General features: G+C 33.5%; 1 long non-coding RNA gene across 1 annotated transcript in view; it reads left to right on the forward strand.

Annotated features, from left to right (window-relative positions):
* Positions 1–25,254, forward strand: part of LOC146997616 (uncharacterized) — a 209,371-nt gene that overhangs the window by 156,657 nt on the left and 27,460 nt on the right. The window contains exon 2 of the long non-coding RNA XR_015040502.1: positions 14,528–14,733. This is a non-coding gene — a long non-coding RNA (uncharacterized LOC146997616). The remainder of the gene's footprint in view (positions 1–14,527; positions 14,734–25,254) is intronic.

The following is a 25,254-nucleotide window of genomic DNA, read 5'->3' on the forward strand; positions in this document are numbered from 1 at the left end:
TGTGTGTGTCAAAGTTAGAAATAAGTAGAAGAATTCAGTGCAGTGCAGTGTTTACATAGTGCAAGTGTGTGTGTCAAAGTTAGAATTAAATACCAGAATTCAGTGCAGTGCAGTATTTACATAGTGCAAGTGTGTGTGACAAAGTTAGAATAAATAACAGAATTCAGTGCAGTGCAGTGTTTACATAGTGCAAGTATGTGTGTCAAAGTTAGAAATAAGTAGCAGAATTCAGTGCAGTGCAGTGTTTACATAGTGCAAGTGTGTGTGTCAAAGTTAGAATTAAATAACAGAATTCAGTGCAGTGCAGTTTTTACATAGTGCAAGTGTGTGTGTCAAAATTAGAAATAAATAGCAGAATTCAGTGCAGTGCAGTGTTTACATAGTGCAAGTGTGTGTGTCAAAGTTAGAATTAAATAGCAGAATTCAGTGCAGTGCAGTGTTTATATAGTGCAAGTGTGTGTGTCAAAGATAGAAATAAATAGCAGAATTCAGTGCAGTGTTTACATAGTGCAAGTGTGTGTGTCAAAGTTAGAAATAAATAGCAGAATTCAGTGCAGTGCAGTGTTTATATAGTGCAAGTGTGTGTGTCAAAGTTAGAAATACATTTACCGTGGATAACAATTATTAGATTTCAACTAATTATTATCAGATGAAGAACAGAGAAGTCTGTCTGCCAAGATACCCAGAGAGGCACAATCGTGCAATAGTGCTAAAAGTGTGTTAAAGTGTGTCAAGTGTTATAAGTTCACCAAGTGTGACGCAAGTGTCATCTCGAAGTGCTAAGTGCTAGTCTTTTAGTGTTCAGCGCATAATTGCTCAGTGCTGTGTTCCACTCTGACATGACACGTCCGACAACTTTATCAGATAAAGCAGGAACTACCTCACAAGATAACTTGGATACGGAGGCCTTATTGACGTCTGAGCTTACACGCGAAGAGCGAATTGCAGCTCTAGCAAGGGACATCAGTCTAATTGCCGACACTTATCGAGGAGGCAAACACGTTCTTTCCCAAGTCTTAAGGAACAAGCTCAAGGATTCACTGGAAGTGCTAAAAGGGTTGGCACTCGAAGGGCCAGATTTCAGTCCAAAACCGCCAACACACGAGGCAGGCACAAACACATCTACCCTCGTCTGTTGCGGCTTAGCGCACTTCCAACCTAACGCAGGACCAAGTGATTCAGCAGCACCAAGCCCTTTCACTGACGTAGAAACAGCTGTAATTCCCCAGGTTCCCATCCCAAGATCTTTTGCGGAGGCAGCAAAGCTGATTCCGAAGCCCAGCCAGTCTAGAAAACCCAGAACCCATACTCTGCTGATCTATCCGGCCCAAGACGCCAAAGGAACAGGCAAAGATCTAAAAGCCACCTTGAATGAAAAATTCCCCCTTGCTACCTTAGGAGTTAGAGTTAATGCAATAAGGAAAATCCAAAAAGGAGGACTGGCAGTAGATTGCCCCACAAAAGAAGACCTCTCTAAACTAGCCAATACATTGGGCAGTGAAGAAGGTCAAAAACTTGTACAGACGAAACTCCCGGAAAAAAGGCATCCTAGAGTTGCAATTCACGCTGTACCGCCAGAAGTACAGAGGGAGGAGGTCGAAAGGACTCTAGCTTCAGAATTTGCTCTTACAAAGTCCACAGCAAAGGTTCTGTACAGACTAAAAGAAGGACGAAATGGAACAAAGTGGATTATCCAATGCGAACCTGCGGCATACGACAAGCTTACGCAACTGAAAAAGATCAGCTTCGGATGGAGAGTCTACAGAGAATATTTTAATACGCGGCGGTGCTATAGATGTCAGGCATTCGGACACCTACAAAGTGAATGTAAATTCCAGCAACATTGCGCCTTCTGCTCAGGAAGTCACAGCGTTAAGGAATGCAGAGCCAGCAGACCAACCTGCATCAACTGTGCCGATTTTAATTTCAGAACACGTGGTAAAATCAATACCGCGCATGCAGCATACACAGCCTCATGCCCGACATACGCACGATATATTGAACGGCAACAACGCAGCACAGCGTACTAACAGCCAACTAATAGCAACAAGTAATAATCAACCGATACCCACAGAATCAAATAACCCTACGACAGCACAGATAATCCGCTGCACACAAATAAACCTGCAAAGAGCAGAAGTTGCTACAGCACAGGCGATACAACATGCAACGGAGCATTCTGTAGACTTCCTGATGATCCAGGAGCCGTACTGCCAGGAAGGACGCATTGCAGGTTTCCCTATAGCATGGCAGGTCTTCCAGTCAAAAGCAAGGAACCAAGATCAAGCACCAAGAGCGGGTTTAATATGTTGTAACCCAGCCTGGAATCCGCTGCTAATTAAACAGGACAGAGACTTTGTTGCTGTTTTAATTGTGCTCAAAAATGCACAACTGATTCTTATATCTGCGTACTCCTCCCCAACAGACTCCATCGACAATTTCGTAGCAAACGCAACGTACGTCCGATCTAAATGCCATTCAACGCCACAAGTCTATGGGGGTGATCTTAATGCGCATCATGTAAACTGGGGATACCAAGATATCACTCCCAAGGGACAAGCGCTAGAGGACTACTTAACAGCAAACGACCTACATTTGGTCAATACCAGCGGCGCACCCCTACCTTTAATAATACCTTTTCTTTTCGACAGCAAGGCGACGGCCGGATAGTGTCCGCCTGGTCTTGAAAGTCTCAAGTCACTCGCCCGGGTTCAATTTCGCCTTTAAACCAGAACGCGGCAGGGGAACATGTTTGCAGCTCCCGGCCGGAAACGTCTCTCTAGGCAATTACAGCTCGCCTTCTCTCGCTCATCCCAAGAGCAAGCTCGAAGTTACAATCTTAGCCCAAAAGTAATCAAGTCCACCCAGTAAGTGATTCCAAGAGTAAGAAGAGTAAGTGAGTAAAGTCTCTCGCCTCTTAGTCAAAACGCGGCCGGAGAGCATATTTGCCGCTCCCCGCCGGGAAACATCTCTCTTCGTAAATTACAACTTTTCTATTGCTTTCAAGCAAGTTTCAAGAGTAACGTCCAAAAGTAAGTTCAGCAAGCAAGTCAGTGATTCAAACTCGAATTTTCTTCCTCTCCTTCACAAACGCGGGCCTCCACTATGGCTTCAATTATCGGCCCCTTAATTTGGGCAAAATTTGCGTTTCAACCCCGAATGCGGAAATAAGGGCGAATGCGCGTGCGCGCCCCTCCTTTACCTAACCAACAACCGGACCTTTCAATCGCCAAAACCTGAATGACTTACATCGAGGTTAAGTGGCAACTTCTGACCCTTCTGTCACGTACTTCCTGTCCTAAGGTCAACTGCACAATGAAATTTCTTCTAGAACATTCTAAAGGACAAAGCGCGCGAAATCATGACTTAGCTAAATTGCCTTCCTTTCCCTGCTTCTTTTCACAATGAATCAAAGCCTGTACAAAAATTGCAAATAAAAGAAAAATAAATAATATCCTTTAAACTAAATAATATTCCCAGAAGCATCTGTTTTTCCCCAAAATTAAAGCATTAAAATAAATAATTCAGAATCAAATAAAATTAAGATTTCCATAAATCAGAAAATCATTCACCTAGTTTTTATAACGCGATCAGACAAATTCTCTGCACAACACTTGTATCTAGTGGGACAGCCGTGGTATTATCCACATAGAGTATCTCGAGAAAGGTGTTTCGTTAAGGTGTACAGGATAGTTCATGTTGGCTCTGCTATCAAGGAAAAATGTCCAACTGAGTTCCGGCGAAGTGTCATTGCACTATATTTTTTTTAAGATATTGAGATGAAGGCAGCATTTCTTTCGTGTGTATTTAAATAATTTATACAATTTTGGGACTAATATCAATATAAAATAAGTTTAAAATTACATAACTGGAAAAATAGTGCACAAAAAATTGAAGAAGTTTGAAATTGGTGGTTTTAAAAGTAATACTGAAAGCACAAGAATATGCTAAAGTAATATTAAATGTATTCTTAGGTTTTCTAATTATTAAATATTTTCACACATGTCACACGTTTCACACTCTTCGAGTTTCTGCTTTTTCCTATTCCTTTTTTTGAATTCCTGTCATAGTTATTAAATTATATTATATTAAAATAATTTTAGACTGTATTTCATTAGAAAGGTTGGAAGGAAACCATAGAGAATAATTTTATTCCGAAATTCAACCAAATATTTGAATTACTCTGAATTTGCTGAACTCCTGGAATGTAAGTAACAGTTGTTTTTCCCTAAGATAACATAAACTTCGTCTCCATGTGAATGGACGCCTTTTAGTTCCTGTGAGTATCGAAATTCAATTTCTCTGTTGAATGGTCCTTTCTTAAAAATATTCTCCTTACAAAAATAGTATAATAATCAATAAGTATGCAATTTATTATGTAACAAAACCGTAAAATTAAAGTCGCTATTTTGAAATTTTATTGGTTTACAAATATAAATTTCAGTTTTAAATGCATTATATATGTTTATTTAAGTGGTATCCGTAATTTTTGCTACTTCATTGTTACTAGTAACATTGGTCTTCCACGAAATATTAATATATTTCCTCCCCCAGAAATGTTTCATGAAATGTTTTAGGAAAAGTCACGGGCTGCAAAAGTTTCGCAAATTTTGTTAACTTACCACATCATCACCCTGGATGTTTTGCCTCTTTTGCCTCGTGATATAACTTTCGCTCTACCTATACCTAAATTATAATGGAAACACTAATAACCAGTAGGTATAATGAAATCATAAAGGAAAACCTTAATACACCACAGTTTTATTAATTTAGGAATAAAATTAAAATGACATAATGAAGTAAGTAAGAATTCGTTTAAATAAGAAAGGAAATTTGCAGAAAAAAGAATAATCTCCTGCCAATAAGTCAAACGTTTTTCAGAGTAATACCGAAAGTTAAATAACGTTGCTAAATATCCCGTTTATCTACTGCCTATAATCAAAGAAATAATTAGGTTGATTAAATCAACGAATTACATGATAATGCTTGTGTATGAAACCAGACGATGTGACACGCAGCGCATTTATTACAAAGTCAGGTGTTTATGCCTCTTTGAGAATGCCATTTGGTACTAAGATCGGTCCTCGGAAAGAGTACATTTACTTACCTGGGTAATGTAAATGTAATTAGTGATACTATAGGTGAACATATTAAGGATTTTTACGAAATTAGCTTCTAAATGAAGCAGCAAAAAATGCATCAAAATATAAATTTATGGCGACAGAAGTTCGTTACTTAGGCTCTAAGGTATCATAGAAATGAACTGAGACAGAGGATTCCAAAATAACTGCAATAAAAAATGACCCACCACCAGATACAGCAAAAACGTTGTCCTCAATTTGGGGTTTGTCTTCTTATTATAGAACTTTTACCAAATACTTTCCACAGATAGCCGAAATGCTGTTAAAATTTAAAAGAAAAAAATTACGGATTTAGCTGGTCTGCCAAAGCAAACATAGCATTCGAAATATTTAAAATAGTCTTAATTCAAGCGCCAGTTTTGAAATTTCCTGAAGGCGACTTAGAAACTGCCGTAAATGCTTCAGATTATGTGGTTGGCGCCGTGCTGAAGCAAAAGAAACAGTCGGTAGCTTATTTCAGTTAGTCTTAATATAATTCAGAAGAATTATACGGCTTCAGAAAGTTAAGCATTAGCAGTTCTTCTCGGGGTTCAAAAACTTAGAGTGTATTTTAAGAAAACACCGATTATAGTTTACTCAGATCATGCTGCCGAGGGAAGTTAATTTATTAGATAGGTCTTAAACTACAAGAGTATAATTTAATTATTTAGCATACTCCAAGAAAATACGAACTTTGGGGCAAACGCTGCATCGAGAATGTAGTTAGACGAAGAGGGAAACAAACGCAAATGTACTATGTTAACTGCGAAAATTCTTGATTCTCATGAGATTATTATCTTTGAGCTACAAACAGATCCGGAATTTAAAAATGCTCATGCTAATTTAAGCGAACCTGATCATTTCGACTATCACAACATAATAACTCTCAGAAATAGAACCAGCGAATTATGAGACCATAGATAATCTTTTGTTTTATAAGAGAGGAATTAAGACCGGCTATTCCAGCAAGTTTAAGGTTGAGTAGTTTCCTAGGAATTACATGATTCCCAAATTTCTCTAGCGGTATGGAAAAAATTAAAAGTTAGGCTTTTCAACCAACACAAAAGTTTAATGATGCATGTTGATTAACATATTAGGTGTAGTTTTGTATTTAACTTGTTTTCAGGTCTAGTGTGCCTAATTTTCTAACTTGCATGATTTAGATTCTATGGTAGGGTTGAAACTCTTGTAAAAAAAAAAAAAAAAAAAAACAAGCTCGTAGTCTTCAATACATTTTATTGGACAGCAGAGGACAAAGAAAATTCAATTCTAGATAAACTGAAAAATGAATAAAAGAGTGCTACATGATAAAATGAAAAACAAAATGATATAAAATACCCTAAATTTTTTCCTAAAATCTTTTTCCTGACCATGTGACTGGAAGGAAAGCAACTGCTGTTTATAATAAAATATATAATATGAAGAAATTGCCATGTAGATAACCAGTTTATATTAAGTTTAAATTGTAAGTTTCCTTACATGTAAAAAGTTTGTTCTTGGTTGGTTAAAATGTAAGATCTTATCAAGGTCGTTAAAGAACTTCGTTGCGATTACTTAAATTCTGGCGGGGAAAGATATGAGCTTTCTTTAATTTCAATAATTATTTTATGTTTTAAATCTGTCCTGTCTTGTTTTGTTTTCCATTTTTCGCCAAAATGAAAATAACTTTGCGTGGATTTAAGGGGAGGTTTTGAGATTATTAATTTAGAGCGTGTTGACCTATTGAAGGGTTCATGTTACTAGGTTTGCTACTTTAAATAATCGTCTCGGTCTTTGGCCTTGCATCAAAACTGCTGATAGTTGAATCCAGGCTGCGAACGTTCTGAGCCAGTTTCACCCTAAATTGTTGTGTTTATGATTTCATCTAGTTTACTTTTGTAAATACGAATAATTTGGGTGAGATTTGGGCCAAAGAATCTACGAAATTCAGACAATTGAATAAGTTTGGATTTTTCACTAACAATGGAGGTTTTACGGGATTTTGAGAGATTGCTATTAATGTGAGTTTCTGGTGTCTCTATTTCAGCGAATTCATAACGTACCTCAAGAGTGACATTTTCATGTTTAAATGCATGAGCAGAGCTTAGTTCTCGCTTCAGTTAGGAAGAGATGTTAACTTTTCTAACTGAAGGAAATTTCTGGTAACCTCAATAGGATGCTACATGCTGTCTAAAGAAATTTACATACTTGGGAGCCTTCAGGTGGCCCTGGTGATCACAGTTGCTAGTTTTCCGGAACCCGTTTAACGCACCGGGGAGTCACGTGGCAATTCTCATAAGAAAGAATCCATTTCAGGGAAATATGACTCTGGGGGATCTGGGTTTTTACAATATATTTCTCTAACTGGGTCAGAAAAAACATAAAATTTGTCATGCCTTAGATCATTTCAAAGTTTTCAGTAGACAATATCTGCGCGTGGAAAAGAGGCATTGGGGCTTTTGTCTTATATTTTGTAATTTGCAGAACTTGGTGCGCTCTCAAACTTTTCTCAGTAAGTGCTTCGGAAATAATATTAATGTTAGAATTTGAGGGAAAGCCTTTCAATGGAACGTTCATGGATTTATATGTCTGGGATTAATAACACAGTGTTTTATGCCGTTATCCAGGAAATACTGGCTAAGTGTCCGGTGACTGTTCTCATCCAAGTGTAGAACTTTCAAGAATTCACCGCTCAAGCGGCCGTAAAATTTACAAATAGGCAATTCACCATTTAAAAATTTTAAGCCAAAAATGTTATACCCTCTCTAGACTTCCCCCATAATGGGCGGAATTTTTTTTTTTTTTTTTTTGTGTTACTTTGGCAGTAGAATTAGCATTTTCAGCATTTGCTGAGCTAAAGGAATCAGAGTCACCATTAGTAATATTAAGAGATAGAGCAGTAAGAGAAACATTAGAATTAGCACTGTCCATATTAACAGCAGCAGAATTAGTGAACCTAGGAGAATCATTATTAGATACATCATCAACTTTTAAACCAGCGAATTTATTTACCAGGTGTAAGTTCGCCTATAGTTGACTTCGCGCTTTTAGAAGTTTTACTTGATTTAAAAAAACATTAGTATCATCAGAGATTAATTCATCATTTTTACGCTTATTTTCATTATTAGGTTCACATCTGGTTTCTTTCTGCCTCTATTCAACCAGAAGGACTCATACTTATTTTCGAGAAACTTGATACATTCATTATGTAGATCAGTGAACTGGAGGAATTCTTAGGGCAGCGAAAATTCTTATTTTGATGTATAGCAAGACCTTAAGGAGACTTATCCAGGCTTGTAAGAAATGAAAGATGATTAGGAGACATAATAAATTTTAACGCATCAATTTTAAGAGTAAATCTAGGAGTACCGAATTTTTAGGAGTATCGAATTTTGTACAGGAGTATCGAATTTAGGAGTATCGAATTTTCTACATGTGCACAATCCTACACATCGAAGTTAGAAAAACCCACCCACGAAAACGCTTTCAGAACCTCTCGATTATAAAAATCACAATCTAAGAATTCTGTGAAAGTAGTAGGATATAACAAAAATAATTGATTGAGAAGAATCATTTTCTGAACACATATCACTAGCTTCTTCGGGTTATGAGGCATCGGCCCACGAGGTTTGCACGGAACATAATCACGAGCAGAATTCAACAAGGGAGAGTACACAACGGCCGCCGTATTCGTATCCAAATTTAGTCATGTACCAAACACTAAAAACCATGGAAAAAGAAGCCAAGAAAACTTAATCGCAGTAGAAAAGCACACTCGCAAAAATCGAAAAACAGCACGCGGTTATAATTAAAATAGCAGATCATCAGATATGGTTTTCGCACCAACGGTGTTTGCGGCGAAAGAGATCTCCAGAATACTACCTCTTTTAAGGCCCATTAGCAAAACCGATAGATGAACTATAAACGAACCCGAGTTTCGAAAATATATAGTAAATAATTGAAAATTTCCTCACAAAATCACAATATTGTAAAATACCTTTTAGAACAAGGATAAGATATATGTGAGTAATAGCTGTTATGAAAATGTCTTTATATTGGTATACAAATTCTTCTAAATAATAACTGCATGAAAATATTTTGAAAGGTTTGCACGGAGCGCCTGCAGGATGCTTCATTGGATTAGTAGCATAACAGGATAGTATTTGTACCACCAAAAAAATATGGTACAGTCGCGGTTTTCTCAAACACAGGATTTTTTACCTTTGCTTAATTCAAGCTTAAATAAAAAAAAATAAGATTTTTGTCGTGCATTTTGAATGAGAGCAATATATTGCTTGGCAGTTTTATAAGGTCTAAGGGACTTTGAGTGAGTTTCACACAGCTTAGATCCTATATTATGCCTGCATGATTTTTAATAATTTGTTAATTGTCTTTGTTACAAAGTTTTTAAATGTGTAATGACATATAAGCGTCTAAACAAAAATTCTTTGGCCATGAAATGCATGGGTGAAGGATATTACATGTGTTGTTTTGTAAATAAAAATCACTTTTTACTTCCTTGTACAACAAGGAAGTATTGTAATCACGAAAAATTTCGGTTATCATATTTCAACGAAAATATCCATTTTGATCTCTATATAATGCAAATGAACGATGTTTTTGTGAGACATCTGTACGTAAGGACGGAATAAATGACGCTTTTTTCCCCCAAAAAATGAAAAAACTGATTTAGAATGAATTCTGAAGAGATTTTTTTCGTGGCGTCTGTACATACGTACGAACGTATCTCGCATAACACAAAACAAGTAGCCTCAGAACGTTTAAATTTTGTATATAGGACTGCTATAATATGTAAATGTGCACCTCCCATTATGGTTGCAATAGGCCGCACCAAAAGTACATAAATAGATGTATATATATATATATATATATATATCCACTCTTACTCGGCTCAGTGAGCTCAGTTTCTTTATTTTTATATATTTGTAAACTGTGTATTTTTTGCTTTAAAAATTATCGAATTATATTGTTCTTATCTTCCGGTTAAGATTTTTATGCCTTTAGGTTTTCATTATTATTAATTTCACAATTATTGCATGCAATAATTATCAACAGGTCAAAAGATTTTTAAGTGCGGTTGAGCCTAATTTTTGTTTAGGATAGCAGCCATGTTTGTTTACATTTGAAACGTAGCAGAATAGTGAATTTGTTGCCAATCTGGAGAAACTAAACTTCGCAACAACCAAATAACGTTTTCTTTTATTACTGCGAATGAAATTATGTTTAATTCATTCTGGAATTATCATTTCAGTTATTAGATTGTTTTTGCTTAGAAACTATAATTTTAATTGTAAAAATTATCTTTAAAATTGTTTTAACTGTAGTTGGTGTTTTATGTTTTTCTATATTTTTCAATTTTAAATGAAATTTTTTTGAATTTTTATGTATTTTTGCATTGCCGCGAAGTTAGGAAGAAATTAATTAGTAGCGCATGCGCATCAGGTAAGCGGGGCTGAATAGTCTGTGAAAAACTGTTTATTTTTTATTTATTTAATTTCTTTTATACATCGTTTTAGATTTATTATACTATTTGAATAGAACTTGTGCAAATTCTTCAGTTGATTTAATAACGCCCATGCAGCCAGCCCGTTCGCCGAGATTCGAACCCCGGACCGAATTACCAGTGTTCAGCGGCTTTTACCGCTCGGCCGTTGGTGGACTACGAAGTAGATTTTATTCAAAATTCCTTAACTATTGATTCAATATGTTTAAATGAAATGCAGGAAAATTGCGTGTAATTTAATGTTTTGTACAAGAAGTCATGTAGTGTACACATCAGATTTTTTCCTTTGTAAAACCTTAAACCAAATCTCCAAAATGCTTCACTAAATATTATTTCAAATCATTTAAAATAATATCTATCATAAAGAGAGATATGGATATAAATAATGATGTAAAATAATCAGAATCGTAAAAAAATATTTATGATTCTCTTTAGACTTTATAACTAACTGTGTTAATTAAACGAACTTTGACTTTTAAAAACAATACCGTGATTTAACACTGGACCTATAAAATTCGTTTAATTTCTTTTCTTCTACCGGATACTAAAATAACTTAAACGCTACACAGTTAGAGTAAAATGCTTAGTTACTCAGCATTAAGGATTTAATAAACACCTAATTTTCTTTGTCTTAAAAGTAACACATAATGTCGTAAAACTAACGATGTCATAAAACTAACATGAAACACATCACATTTGCTATGAAAGCGAATAAACGAAGATTGGTTTAATTTTAATAACGGTTTGACGCTATTTGACCCTTACAGGAGCTTTAAGTAATTTTCTTGCTGTCTTGATAACGAGAACATGAATATGAAGACATTTGGAGTTTTTAATAAGATGATAGATAATACAAATGAATATGCAAATGAGCGGAATTTTTAGTGAAGGTGACAGGTTAATGAAAAGTCTTAAAAATATTTTATGACCCTGAAACACAAACTATATTATAGATTCTGCCTGATTACTGAATTAAAAAAAAAGCATTATTTGAGACAAAATGTCTTGCATTATTTATTAAAGAAGAAATCAAATAACCAGCTGATAACTGAGATGTCGTTGTACGATTTTAATAAAATAACAAATTCTTTTTTTCAATTTAGCTGTGTTTTGCTTCTGATTTACAGCTCAAAGCAAATATAATATCTGTTTAATAAATTGGTTGAGTTATTTGAATGTGACAAAGCACACGGGGGCTATCTGCATAAGAAGAGGAATGCCTGTGTGGAGGGCCTTTTGTAGGAAACTGGGTCGTATTCTCTTTGCGCATGAGAAAAACCATGAAAACCGACTATGCGCCAGCCCGTCCGCCTGAATCGAATCAGGATTGCATTTTATCTATAAAATTACAGCAGGCCTTTAAAATTTGAAAATTTAATTCTGCAACTCTAAAAATGCAGAATCTATAAAAACCATTCATTTTGTTTTTATTTCATTATGTTTCTTTTTACTGAGTTTACAAATATATGTAAATATAAAACTGCCCAGTACAGTTGAAAAGGAATACAAGAGAAGAAGAATACAGCGTATTTAATGATGTAGTTCGGAAGTAGGTCAAAATCTGTTTAGGTACCTTATATATCGTGCTTTACGACCGTGTCCTTAATGATGATTCAATTTTACGATTAATTTTGATTTTAGTGACGCGTTTGTATCTAGACAGGTGGTTATAGGCCTATTTTTTTTTCAAAGAGGAAATGTAGTACTCTTTAGAGCATAATATAAGTAAGTAACACGTAAGCAGAAAGGAAGAGAAAAATAAACGACACGGAAAAATTATGAATTTGTGTTCCAGACAGAGCGGAAATGATTCGTTTATGTACCAGATTATGAGTATTAAACAGACATTTATTGCTTTAAGGCAAAACTGGAGTTAATGCAATTAGAAAGCTGGTACCGAAATTCAGAGCATAAAAACTGCAAATGCACCTCATTTTAGCGTATACCAATGATACCAAGACACCAATAAATATATTTCCTAAATTCGTGAGCTTAAAATGATTATTTTATTGCGTACTCTAGATATTAAAGCCTGAAGAAAATTATTCATGCATATTTTATCTCTTTTATTATCGTTTCATTAGATATGTTTTAATTATGCAATTTATTTAAATTCTATTTATAATCTTGTTATGGCGAAACTTGCAATATAAAATACAAAATGGGCCATAAATTTGCTCAGGAGTTATGTCTTATGTTACTGATATTTTCTTTGGGTTCACCCCGTTTGTATAAAATCAATGCAATAAAGATAAGACCTACATTATTTGGTAAAAATGTGCCATTAATTCTTAAACACAAATAATTCCATTTCTTTCAAAACTTTACTACTTTTATCCCGAGGGAGTTTACCCTTTCGTTAAGGCGATAGAAGACACGCTTGATAACTCTAAGATATATGAACTGTAAAATGTTCACCTTTTTATATCTCACTTTCGCTATTCTTCTCTCTTTGTTCGACGTGATAAAGCATCTTTTCTTATTTCTTTCTTTATTTACATCATTTATATTATGTAAGTTTCCTTTTCTTTCTCCTTTTAAAGAAAAATATTCCTTTGCTGCTTTATATTGTAAGAAAATGTAAAGTTGTATTTTTTTAATGATCTACTGTCATCTCCTTACCCGAGATGAGAAATGCACTAGTTCCTTTCCAAGTAGATGTAATACATTTGTAAGAAAGGCTTTTAAAGTAATCAAAAGTTTTGCAAAACGCCATTCTAAACTAATCCTTGCATCACAGTACTAATTGTCTTGAATTTTAGATTATCTGAGAATTCGCAATAGATTTTATTCGAAATTTTCAGATTTTTAAGATTCCATTTTAATTATTAGATTCTATTCTTTAGTTTAATAAGTCTGCTACTTTTCCCTAGAATTTATGTTAAAAATAATCCTATTTCGATTTCTAATTCAGAACTTCGAACTTTGAGTTGTACAGACTCTTAAAGTTTCCTGACGTCAGAAAACATAACACTTTTGCTATTTTCTATTAGAATTTATGGTAAGAATACTCTGCAAAATAATACTGTATTTATATCCAATTCAGAACTTCGTGTTAAACAGACTGTTAAATTTCGTGATGCTAGAAAACATAAAAATTTGACTGCGAAGTTGCTGGAATTCGAGCCACGGATCGTCCAACTGCTAGTTTGATACATTAATCACTTACATCCCGAAACCGGACAGGGATTACATTAATTTTTTACAATATCCTCTTTTAAAAGATATTTGGGCAAAAGCATAAGACCCAGTTGATGGATTTCCTTCACGACAGTTATATTCCAGATGTTATTACAAACACTCGTTAAGTTTTTTTTTTTTTTTTTTTTTTTTTTTTTTTTTTTTTAACAAAAATCTTGAAATATCAACTGTGCCTTCCTCGGGATTCACACCTTGGATCTTCTGGTGTCTACCTGAATGTGCTACTACCATTTACGTCTTAAAAGTGAGCACGGGGATGAGATAATTAACTACTAAGTTAACAAAAAGTAACGTTACGTTGCCTTTCGATACCGACACAAAATTTCAATGTAGAATGATTCTTTTTTCTAAACTTAAATAACTTGGCTGTTTTCATTTTAACGAGATGTCGGTTGTCCTCACATAAAATTTTTTAAATTTTAAATGCTTAATATTGTGTATAAACGCGAATGTTTAGTGTTTCATTCCTAGCTGCAGTTCATGGAATTCTAACTAAACAAGTATTTGTCACAGAAGTAACTAACCGATTAGCTGTTACAAAAAGAATATGGGAAATTTCTTACCGATTTCCGCACTGTAAAGTTTTTTCCCTTGTTGCACAATCTTCAATTGCCACAGCCACTTCTGTGCTTCGTTAATAACGGAATTTAATTTATGATTTTTCTGAAAGGGGTCTTTTAATATGCATTCTATCTTTTTTTAGGAAAAATCTGATTACGACCGTTCATTTTTCGATAACTGCCAAATGAAGTAATCCATACTGAATACTGTTTGATATGTTCTCAGAGCAAAAATTGCAAATGAATTTCTCGGAGGGAAAGTTACTGATGTGTTTTCTCTTCACTTATTGGCAATGACATCATCGCATAGCTGATCATGAGATGGGATAAACGGATTACCACAACTGAGGTATGGTATAATATCTTCAACATGCATCCTGTTATCAAAACTTTGTATTTAGTTAAGTACCAAACCTTTGTATTTAGTGAAGGAAATCTACGCATGTGCATCATTATTATATTTTAAAATTAGGTATTATTACTGCATTAAAACATTTATTATTATAACTAAAACTATATATGCATTGTGATCTTAATCTCAAGCAAATGTGTTGAGTGCATTACTAGAATTTGACTTGTTACGTAGTTAATAGAAATTTTTTTCTTTCCTAGAAATGCAAATACAAAAATTATGAGTCATAAATATTTTTCTAATTTATTAGCATTATTTCTAGGCCGTGAAACGTTTGGACAATACCGTATTTTATCCTGCCACAATTTGGTGAATATTGCCCCTTTCCGCGATATAATTATTACTTTTATTATATTCAAAACTTACTTTCCTTTAATTTAAATTAACGATTTTAAGCATTCTTAATTTATATAATTGCATTTTGGTTTAGTTCTGGTTTAATTTTACCCTAAAGAACAACTTTGAGATTATATAAAAATGAAACAGGAAACATTTTTCAGAAGGAAATGAGAGCATTTCATAGGGAGATTCTCTTAAAATATCCATCTTAAGATTCTTCATGAACATTCATACTCTGATAAATATTACTATGACGTAACTTTTGCAATTAACCACAGTCTTTTGAGTATCATTGAAACCGGTTTAACTTAGTAAAATGTAGACGCAAACTTTTACAATAATTTAGCTTTTTAGCTGTGAAAACGTTATTCCTATGTTCATATTTTTTTCTACTAAACATTTGCCACGACATCGGTGTTTCTACTCATAAGAACGCTGAGGAAAATAGAAAAATATTAATTAAAATTTTATTTGACATATTAAAGTTCTGCTTTTACATTGTTTTACTTTCTGAATAAAAAGTTGTTGTTTTCCTTAATGCTGATGATAACGGAAAGGAATTAGCTCTAATATTTTCTGTAATCTCAAGCTATTTATATGATTTAAGAGATTTTTGATTTTATTACATATACAAAAAAAAAAAAAAAAAAAAACTCAAAACCATTTATAATTTCAATCTTAAAATTTTAGCATTACTCTTTCTTTAGTTTTAAAAATGAAATGGTGGAATGACTATTATTTATACTTTTATTTTTATACTCTCAATTTACAGTTAATTAGAGACAAAAGTAATTGAGAATAGTAGTAGCGTATATATAGGTTTCAAGTATTTAATTTATTGCTCCTTTTCTTAGAAATTACACATAAGTTTACGTGTGTAGCTTTTAATCTTAGGTCTTCAAAAATTGCTGACAGAAGTCTATTTGGCTGTATTGTAAGGATTATGTTAATTTTATTAACAGTTAAATTTTAGGTTAAAGTTCCTTTCCTGTCAAATTTTTAACTTCAACTTACTACTTCCGGCCAGAACGTAGTTTTGGAATCACTCTGAATACTTAATGAAGAGGAGCGATATTTAAACCGCAAAGTCTACTTGCTGACTTAGAGAGAATCAGAGTTTCTGATTAGCGCGCGTCTGCCTTTTGGCTACTCTCTCTCAAGCTGTTATTACGCTCGGAAGTACTCAGGCCCTTGATAAGCTTTGTAGTCAAATAGAGTTAAGGGGCCAACTCGATTAAAATCTTGATAGCTTCGGCTATATCTCTTTAGTTAATCTTAGTTTTAGTTTATTTCTTAGTCTCTTAAGTTCAAGCCCAAGTGTCAGCTTTGATTGTACACTCCAAGACGGAGTTTTGTTAAATCTTATTGGAATAATAAAAGGTTATGTTTATGTACGCACTAATGTACACTATTCGAATCACGAATGTCGCTGCCTACGCATCTAACTATGAATCTAATGATGTATCTAAATGCCACATCTAAATTTCTGCAAGCGGTGGTTCAGCTATAATTCTATGATCAAATACTCAATCTAGTTTTAAAAGGATTTATTAAAATACTAAAATTAATCTAATCTAGAATCTAGAATCGAATCTAATGTTACATCTCATGAGTAGCGTTCTAGCTGCGTCATAACAAATCGAAAGTCAAGTTCTCACTGTTGCCATTCTGAGGCAGAGGAAAGTTTGTTTCTAATCAAACCGGAACATCGGCATAGTAAAAGTTTCTAGTCAAACCGGAACAGGTTAGTTACGCTTCCATCTTGTTGTTTCTTGTTACACGAACTTAAGCGATTATTTGCTAACTAGTTCTTAAGATTCGTCACTTTCTACAGTAACTGAGAAATACACTAGTGAGAATCTTACAGTATAAAAACAAATCTGAAGTACTTTTATCGCCCTATATATTTGTTAAAGGAAATTGCACGAAGGGGTTTTCAGTTCATGAAAGAATAAACTCTATTCAACAATACTTTTGAATGCATAAAGAAACACGTAATTTTATCAATCTAAAGATTAATAGACTAACCATGATTAGAATTCTTATATGTTTATGAAGTGAAAATAAATTCTGCTTCTATTGCAGCAAATGAAACGTGTACGAAATAATGAAACCATTATTTTAATAGTTCACTTTTTTTTTCGGTTCTGACAATCTCTCTCAAAATAGCTGAAAGGCATCCAGTATCATACTTTTGCCATTTCTTTTCAAGTATATAACTATCTCTAACTTTAAAAGCCACACGTATTTGAGTGATTTCAATTTAGGCCTGCAACCACTATTTCAGTGGTATGCCTGAAAATAAATAAGTGGCAATACATCACAAACTTTTCTTAATTTTTTTTTCTATACCATAGTACAATATAATTAGTACCATAGTAATAGTACCTAATTAGTATTAGTATTTAATTACATAGTTTACCTTTCATTCTGAATAGGACTAGATCTCGAAGGTTAAGTATAACCTTCGAAGTTATTTAATTTGAAATCCACATTTACTCAACTGTCGCTAGTTTTTGTTTCTACAGTATCTTTATAGAAATAGTTATCTTTCCTTCAGTGCCTATTCGAATGTAATTATTATATTACTTTTGTTGTTAAATAAATAGTTATCTGTTTTATTCAAAATAAATAACAGTCTTTAATTCGGTATCTGACGCCCTCCCATGCAATGCACAACTCTGTTAATTCTCTGATAAGGATTATAGATCATCGCGTCTTCAGCCGAGCTTATTCAGATTATGGCAAATGTATGCTCAGGAGTAATCTATACCATACTAGACAGACTCTGCAGATACACAGTGATTTACATCTGATACTTACCATATGTGTCTTCAGAACTAAATACACTTTGCTCATATTTCATGTATATATATGCAGTACAGCACGACTTCTCCTAACATATTTAGTTATACGCTTAAGCTGAGTATTTTCTAGTGCCATCTCACCTCTGAGTAGCCCTAAATGATTGTCAAAGAAAATTTCGCTTGGATTACCTTCAATTTAAAAGGATCACAACAAAAGTAAATGTATAAAGTACAGCTGTTTCTTAACAGTCTACTTAATTTTTAAACAAACTAAACATTTAGCAGAATTTAAGCTAATTTTTTGTATTTAATCAAACGCGCTTTGAAAATAATCTATCAAAGTACAAACAGGCTATCAACAAAGTGCAAAATAAACATTCAAAGTACAAAATCAAACCTCTAATCTAATGAATCCGCCTAATCAACCGAACAACCTGACTCGCCGCTGGTTAAGTACTCAAGATGAAGTCTCGGCTGACAGAACCATACTTCTTCGAGTTTAATTATGTTATATAAACAACATAAATTCATACTTAATAATTACGAATGAACACCAAACTTGTGAAACAACAAGAGAAAAAGTTCATTCTGTGTTATGCGGTAGGTAACTGTGTGTATAAGTCACTTAACTGAACATATCAATCAATATTTTAACAATAACATACTAAGTATTGTGGGCAGTCATAGTGAAACATAAAAACAAAATATGTAAACTAATCAATACTTGCGTTGTGAAAATATTGTTAACCCGTTCTATGTTTAAGGTCCAGTGTAAAAGATAATTACAATAAATACAAACAGGAGAATAAAATCAACTTACGTTTATTTAAGGTAGGAATATATTATGATTACAAAACATAAAAAGAGAGTCATGACCTCACTAAACATTACAATTAAACGTGGTGGCTGGATCAATTAAAGAACTAATGTGAAAACAACAGAAAAGGATGACATACCCTTCTTTAAAATATTAGGGATCCTTCATATATTTGAGTTTTGTTAGCGAACCTTATTTCTCAGAGAAAAACTTGGGATAGTATCTGAAATTAGAAAACAAAAGGGATTAGATTGACGAGACTCAACCAAGCTATTGGTTCGGAGGCCAGGCTTCTCTCCTATTACTGCTTCCCAACAGCAGGACACAGGTCTTCCCTCCACAGGCCATCATGACAGCGTAAATTTTAGGATTTTAGAAATATAGGTGTTGCAGGCTGTCTTCGGTGTTGGTTAATTTACGTTGCTACGTCTAAGATGAGACTCACCTCAGAGCTGCTCGTCCAAGTTGTCATCTTATAAGTTCTCGTGAAATTTCTTTTTTCCGTCTCTCTTCTGTCGTCTCCGTCACTGTCCCCGTCTCCCCAAGTCTCGAAAAACACTGCGCAGCCGTTTTAGTAGCTGGCGCGTTTTTTGAAAACTTGGCGTAGATGGTGACTAGCAGGAAGCCAAAAAAAAGGCAACCCACACTCTGGATCTTCACGGGAAAGGGTTTCCCGACTACCAAAAGGAGCCGTTTCTCGCCATTCCATCCATTTCATCGTTCAAATTTCCAAGGCCACACCAATGTGTCATCACAACTACAGGCGGAAACAAGGGGAAAACTAGCCTCGCTCCAGGGTCCCAGTCGATAATGCAGATCTTCTGTCCCAACGTATATTTTCATCCACCATAAGTATGCTGTAGAACATCACCCTGCTAGCCTTGTCCAGCAAAACAGGGTCCTCTTTTCGTGAAAACCACATGGTAAAACTATCAAACACTTTCGCCCCCCCCACACATGGTGGAACGCTTAGCCGAAAGGAATTTTGGGGTGCAGTACAACAGTACAATTGCTGATAAGAATTTCCGCTGAAGGAAAGAGGGCAAGGGGTGAAAATCTCCGAACTAAGTTAATACAAAATGACTTTGGCAAATTAAAAAAATGAAGCTTCTAATTACACATTATAATACATAATAAAAATGTCAGCACTGTAATAATTGTTTCCTCAGCCATCAATTGAGACTAAACACAATTTATCCAAAAGAAATACAAATAGAATCAAATTATTTTTCTTCTACCGCCAGTCAGAAAGTATGTATTCGTTTAACGTTAAAAGAAAGAGGGATACCAATTAAATTACTCAAAGTTAAGAAAAAAAAATAACACACAAAAGTGCAACAGCAAAGATTTAAAATAAAAAATTAAAGTTAAAAGTTAAACAACCTTAAGGGTCAAAACAACTAGAACAAAAACAAAAATCTAAGTCCCTAAACTCAAATTAAAATTAAACAACTTCAACTCAGAACTTTTAAAAGCAACCTAACCAAAAACTTAAAGTTTACAAAAGTTACAATTTAAACTTACAACCAACTTTAAACAACAACAAAAAAATTAGAACTTCAATTACAAATCAAAACTGAAATAAGCAAAACAACTTAAGTTAAAAAAAAATATATAACGATTAATACATAACAATTACAACAACAAAGAAAACAAAAACAGTAAAACAGAATGACAGCTAGCCTGTGCTGCCAGTCGCTGCCTAAAAAAATTTAAAAATAAAAGCTTATTCATTGTTATTTGTAAAGTTTATTTATTACTAAACTGCCTTCCAGAGGAAATATACGAAAGTACAAGTTTATACCAAAGCCAGAGTAAATCGATAATTGAGCTATTTAAATTAAAACTTTACATTGCTTGGACGCTGAAACAATAGTAACTGCTCGCTAGGTATAACAGACAACATCTTGTATTCTAGAGAAATTTGGTAAAAGTAGAATTTCATAGTAAAGCCAAATTAATCGATAACTGGACTAATGAAATTAAAACCTTACAACGCTTGCACTCAGTAGCGACAGTAACTGTCCACGAAGTGGTAGAGACAACCTCTGGTATTCTATAGAGAAAGCTGACGCAAGTAGAAGATAACAGTAAAGTTAATTGACGACTGGGCTAATTAAATTAGAACTTTACAATGTTCGAACTCAGAAACAAGAGCAAACTATCTATGACGTAGAACAGGCAACCTCTCGTGAAAATCACAATTCGAAATCATATCTGTTGCAGCCTGCAGCACAGAGTATCAGACCATGGATATCCATGCACTCTAAGAAAAATACAGCGCGCCTAAGAACAATAATATAATAATGCAGCTCTTATTTATATAGGCTTAGATGAGTGGCAAGAAGAGTGAAATAAGGCCACAACAAACCGGCGCACTCACCAATTCTTCCCCCAAACTGGTACAGAAATTATAAGCTTCATGTCCTTCTAAACTTAGTACTTCTCTGGTCATGGCTTATACTCAGATTATCTTCTCAAAAGGAACCTCTCTAATAGCAACAATTGCATCTGTAGAGTCAAAAGAGATGCAGACCATTATCTATTTATCTGAGCTCATACAAGTGACCTACACATTCGGAAACCCACCAATATAGAGCTTAATATTAAAAGACCGGTGATATATGCCAAAATCATGAAAATACATAAAAAGCTCAGTTCTCTAGGACTGCAACTGTGCCAAGTCACACCTTATGACAGAAAACGAAAAAAACGGAAAGGTCAATCACAAGACTACACCTCAGTAATTGATTTCGAGCAACATTAGCAATTTCCATAAAGCTTCAAAACTCCAAAAATATTGAGATGAGCCCATGAACTTTATTTATGAACTTTGAACTTATTTTATGGACTGAAAGATCTGAGCTCAGTTCAGTCTTATCTGTAACAAAATTCAATCCCACATGTTTACTTACTTACGTAAAAATGGAAAAATTCCAATGAGACGATCTAAAATACAAATTTTACTGTACTTAGTAATCGAATATTCTAATGTGTGTACTCAACAGATTGCAATATATTATGTAACTTTGCCTAATTTTATGTCATTATCTTCTTGTGCTTAAATGTAACAACTCTGGTGTATATCTCCAACGTTCCTTAGTAAAAAATACAGTCATTCCAAGTTTATGTCATTATCTTCTTGTGCTTAAATGTAACAACTTAAGTGTATAACTCCAACGTTCTTTAATAAAAAATACAGTCATTTCAGGTTTTCATACTCTAGAGTCTAGACGGTTAGTGTATTGGGGCAATACATGTTCGATTCTGAAGTAAAGGTCTGTGGTGCCCCATGCATTTTCACTTACTTCCCTGTTTATTTATATATACAAAACATTCTTTATTCTAAGCATTCAACATAGCTGCAACAAATCATGAATGTTTGTAACTTCTTTCCAGTTTGTGAAGTACATTGTGCAATCAGTTATATTTGCTTTATATGTAAATGGACTTCTAACTGTACATGCACACTTCACTATTGAAAGTACTTTGCATACTTCGAGCTGGTAAACTGTTAACGGACACGGTCCATTTAATATGGAAAGTAGTAAAGTAGTTCTTAAATTCAGTTTCTTATTTTATAAATTGTATGAAATATTTACTCAACGTACACTGATTCATTTTTTGGTTGATTTATTATTTTTCTAAGCATACGATAATTTTTATATCCTTTTTTACATATGATTTTGGCTATATTATCACTGACTTATGACTATCATGAAGCTTTGCCTATTTACGGTACACTGGCAAGAGCTTTTAAATAATCCAGATTAGTGTGAATGTCGAAGTTATTACTCATTGGGGGATGCAAATGTTTTTGACATTCTGTATCATTAAACATATTCATTATTATGCTAACTAACCAGTTATTTCATCTTCTGAGCCTTTACTTTCACTTCTTCGTTTCAATTTTCCTGCTAAAAGGCAAATTTTAGCTCGCATATATTTAAGGGAGAATTTGAAAGAGTTTTTGTCAGAGCGTGTAGACGTAAAATTGCAATTGACTGGGGTATAGTGGATAAAATAGGCTATGTCTATATTTTCTAATTTTCAGTTGTTTTTCCGATGCAATCAAATATAATTAGTCAAGAATACCTATCAAGCTTTAGAAAACCTTAAAAACAATGCGATCAAGAAAATAATCATCAATGGCCGAATATTGTCATGTAAATCTGTTTGTTGCACCGGCAGAATAATTTCCTCAACAATGAGCAGAATATTTTCAGAATAAATCAGCAGAAAATTAAATTTTGTATATATTTTCAATATTATTGTGTATATTATATTGTAAAATATTAATTTTTGGTTTAAAAATTCAACTATCTAGACTTTGTTTCTATCCTCTTGATTTTTGATTTTTCCTGCTCTCAAGTGCGTATTTTGCAGTGGAAAACACGTGTTTTAAAGCTCAAAAAATGCCATTTACAGAGAGGCTAAAACTTTCCAAAGATAAAGGGCATTGCTTTGGCTGTTTAAATACTGGTCAATGTGCAAATAAATCCAGGAGCTCTATTAAATGCGCAATTTGTGAATTACAGTGCAATCATGTGTATGGATCTACCTAAAAAAATTAACAAAATGTTAAGAAGCCTGTTTTAAACAGCAATGAAAATTAAACTAGCAATATAAAATAAAAACGTTCTGCGACATTAAGGATCAAGCTCCTATTATTATCATTTTTTAAGCTGTGACAAAGTAATACGGTTGATTGCTTGGATTGATTGCAAGGTATTCTTTGTAATGGTGAAGATCTAAAATGCTATTCGAAATCTTAATATTCAATAAAATATTAAATTATGTTTAGACCATTCTAAACGTTTACAATTTCGCAGTTATCAAATAACATCATATATGCTTATGGCCATTTCTATTTTTAAGCAATAAGAGTTTTCAACAAGAAATATTTGACCAAAGGATTACAATTTGTTCGTCTGAAAATCATAAATTTAAAAATTCTCAGCACTATTTTTTACACTTTTTATGACTCAGTGCGATTCATTTTTACAATGATTATTACGTTGCGAACCAGACATCACAAATGCGATTCCACCCTAACGGAAGCTTGTGCTACATGTCAGGTATACATAAATGAACAAAGAATATGACATATCAGTTTGAAATTTCATATTCTTTGTTCATTTATGTATTCACAACATGAATTGAAATTTCACAAAATTTCACAACATGACATTTCAAGTAGTCCATCGGAAATTTGTTTTTTTCTTTCATTTAGTCTAATTAATATTTGTTTTAAATACAATTATTTAAAACAGTTAATTAATGTAGTATCAGCCAAATCCATTATATTTCTTTCCATTTAAAATTGCTCAAATTCTTCTGCGATCCTGACAACGTTTTTTTAATTCTTCGGCGATTCTGATAACTTTTTTCAAAATGCTTAGGAATATTTTAAAGGAAAGGAAATTTGAAAATTATTTCAACTAAATTTGAATATTCTTGTTTTCTTGGGGAAATTATAAACTTAGCCATTAACATTTTAAAAGCTCAGACTAAGATTTAATACAGAATTCTCATTCATTAATGACTTAGTTTGAATCTCTCTTTATTCCTTTAGCATTAAATTTTATGTAAATAATAATGAACTATGATGTGTAAATCACAAATATATTTATATGAACCATGATTATGCCGAGAGCAGGCACACACAAACGTGTAATTAACATTAAATATGAGCCATACTAAATCCTGTTTGAACTTCCACCACGTGTTGTGGGAGCACTGGCTTAATGCAATTCTAAATCTGATTAAATGTCTTAGCAAAATTTAAACATTCTATTGATCTTTAAAGAAGGATTTCATCTTATCTTAAATTCAAATGAATTATAAGTACTGTTTACTAACTGAGTGTTTATTTTCAATTTTGTTTCCGCAGTAAGTCCGTTGAACTTAAAAAAATCAATAAGAATTTGCACAGCAACTGCCGATGAGAAATAATCCAGTGCTGGATATATAATGAAAATATCTGCTAAATCGTGGTTATTCAATAAGGGAAGAAATCATGAGAAATAATCCTGTAGGAATTCCAAAATTAAGCTGCCTACGTATCCATAGTTGTCTGAAATATGCACGTGTAGGCAGAAAAATAAAAGAAATTTTTCGTAAATGGGTATAAATGATTAATGTTTACCGTAGACGAAGGCCCTTTCCTCGTTTGAAACTCATGATCAATGTAATATGAAGTGTTTCCATGCATACAGCTATAGGAGAAAAAATGCTACATAAATATTAAGAGTGGCGGAATCTTTGAGATATAAATTAGGTTAAAATAACATGCCGAATAATGATTATTGAAGAGGTTGAGCAACAAGAATCAGAGTAATATTTGCAAATTTTGCAGAACTAGTTTCTATTGTTTAAATACAGAACCTTCTCCTTCAGCTGCCTACGTGCAAAATTTACAAATATTACGTTGATTCTTGTTGTTTAACTAACAATAATTTGATATATATCTTAACTGAAACGAATATTTACATC

Source organism: Stegodyphus dumicola, chromosome 4, assembly GCF_044657685.1.
Source record: "Stegodyphus dumicola isolate Sdum_Otavi_A_Nest chromosome 4, ASM4465768v1".
NCBI lineage: Eukaryota > Metazoa > Arthropoda > Arachnida > Araneae > Eresidae > Stegodyphus > Stegodyphus dumicola.